Raw genomic sequence first — 3,064 nt, forward strand, 5'->3', positions numbered from 1 at the left:
AAGATGCATCTAAGGCATGTTGAAACAAAGGGTCCATTTTTGTAGCCTGGGAACCCTCTTTTTTTAAGAGTGCAATGACCCTTGGGCTCAAACCTGGTTGACAGTCCCATGATTAACAGAGGACACTCCACTCCCTAGCCCTTCCAGGATGTTAGAATCACTAGTCAGTGGAACGCAACATCTGTTCCAACACAACTGGAAGTACCTGGGGCCATCAGGAGCAGAGAAACAGGAACCTCGCCTGACCAGTGGATCAGGTTCCTTCCATTCAGAGCTGATCTACCATGATCTCCATCTCAGTGGACAGCCCCACAATCCCCAGTGTAGGTACCACTTCCAGGCAATCTAACACACCCAGTATCTTAGGATACCAGGATACTCAGGGTCTCAGAGGAAGCTTGACAGCCAAGAACTCTGTCACAACCAGAATCTCAGGATTACAGGATCCCAGAATCACAGGATCTCAGAGAAAGCTGGACTCTGTAGAAGTCTGACTCAAATAGGATTACAGGAAGGACAGGTTGTAATCAGATATATCAATGCCAAGGAACATTTGAGATAATAAGATGGCAAGAGGCAAGCATAAGAACAGAAGCAACAGAAACAAAAGTTACTTGGCATCATCAAAACTCAACTCTCCCTCCATAGCAATTCCTGGATATACCATCACACCAGAAAAGCAAGACATGAATCTAAATTCACATCTCATGATGATGACAAAGGACTTTAAGAAAGACATATATAACTCCATAAAGAAATAAAGGCAAATAATGATAAGCAGATAGAAGCTCTGAAAGAGGAAACACAAAAACCCCTTAAAGAATTACAGGAAAAACAAAACCAAACAGGTGAAGGAATTGAACAAAACCATCCAAAATCTAAAAATGGAAATAGAAATAATAAAGAAATTGCAAATGGAGACAACCCTGGATAGAGAAAAACAAAGAAAGAGATAAGGATTTATAGATGCAAACATCAACAACAGATACAAGAGACAGAATAGAGAATCTCTGGTGCAGAACATACCATTGAAAACATTGACGCAACAATCAATGAAAATGCGAAATGCAAAAATATCCTAACACAAAACATCCAGGAAATCTAGGACACAATGAGAAGACCAAACCTAAGGATGACAGGTATAGACAAGAAGGAAGATTTGAGACTTAAAGGTACAGTAAATATCTTCAACAAAATTGTAGAAGAAAACTTCCCCAACCGAAACAAAGATATTCCCATGAACATACAAGAAGCCTACAGAACTCCAAATAGCTTAGGCCAGAAAAGAAATTCCTACTGTCACATAATAATCAAAATACCAAATGCACAAACCAATGAAAGAATATTAAAAGCAGTAAGGGAAAAAGCTCAAGTAACATATAAAGATAGGCCTGTAAGAATTACACCAGACTTCTCATCAGAGACTATGAAAGCCAGAAGATCCTGGGCAGATTTCATACAGACCCAAAGAGAACAAAAATGCCAGCCCAGGCTATTATAACTAGCAAAACTCTCAATTACCATAGATGGAGAAATGAAGGTATTCCATGACACAACCTAATTTTCACAATATCTTTCCACAAATCCAGCCCTTCAAAGGATAATAAAGAGAAAACTCCTATGCTCTAGAAAAAGCAACAAAGTAATCTTTCAAGAAACCTAAAAGAAGATAGCCACATGAAAAGAATTTCAACTTTAATAACAAAAATAACAGGAAACAACAATGACTTTTTCTAAATATCTCTTAATATAAATGGACTCAATTCCCCAATAAAAAGACTAACAGACAGGTTACATAAACAAGACTCAACATTTTGCTGCATACAGTAAACCCACCTCAGGGACAAAGACAGACACTACCTCAGTGTAAAAGGCTAGAAAATAATTTTCCAAGCAAATGGTCTGAAGAAACAAGCTGGAGTACCCACTCTAATGTCAAATAAAATTGACTTACAACCTAAAGTTATCAAAAAAGATAAATAGGAAAACTTCATACTCATCAAAGGTAAAATTTACCAAGATGAACACTGAATTCTGAATATCTATGCTCCAAATAAAAGGGCATCCACATTACATTCACTAAAGAAACTTTATAAAAGCTCAAAACACACATAGCAATGCGCATAATAATAATAATGGAAGACTTCAACACCACACTCTCATGAATGGACAGATCATGGAAACAGAAACTGAACAGAGATACAGTGAAACTAACAGAAGTTATGAACCAAATGGATCTAACAGATATCTATAAACATTTTATCATAAAACAAAAGTATATACCTTTCTCAGCAACTTATGTTACCTTTTCCAAAATTGACCACATAATAGGTCACAAAACAGGCCTTAACAGATACAAGATGATTGAAATAATTCCATTCATATTATCAGACCACCATGGATTAAGGCTGGTCTTCAGTAACAACATAAACTTTAGAAATCCCACATACACTTCGAAGCTGAACAACACTCTACTCAATGATAATTTAGTTAAGGAAGAAATAAAGAAATCAGAGACTTTCTAGTGTAAAGAAAATGAAGCTACAGCATACCCAAACTTATGGGACACAATGAAAGCAGTCATAAGAGGAAAACTCATAGCTCTGAGTGCCTCCAAAAAGAAACTGGAGAGAGCATACACTAGTATCTTGACAACACATGTGAAAGATCTAGAAAAAAAGAAGAAAATTCACCCAAGAGAAGTAGATGGCAGGAAATAATCAAAATCAGGGCTGAAATCAATCATGTGGAAACAAAACGAACAATACAAAGAATAAATCAAACCAGGACCTGGTTCTTTTAGAAAAACAATAAGATAGATAAACCCTTAGCCAAACTAGAGGGCACAGAGACAGCATACTAACTAGCAAAATCAGAAATGAAAAGGGAGATATCACAACAGAAACTGAGGAAGTCCAAAGAATCTTCAGATTCTAGTCAAAAAACCTTTACTCAAGAAAAATGGAAAACCTGGATGAAATGGACAATTTTCTAGACAGATACCAGGTACAAAAGTTAAATCAGGGACCAGCACCTGGGTAGCTAGAGCGCAGGGTCGGCTGAC

Source organism: Mus caroli, chromosome X (genome assembly GCF_900094665.2).
Source record: "Mus caroli chromosome X, CAROLI_EIJ_v1.1, whole genome shotgun sequence".
In the NCBI taxonomy this organism is placed as follows: Eukaryota; Metazoa; Chordata; class Mammalia; order Rodentia; family Muridae; genus Mus; species Mus caroli.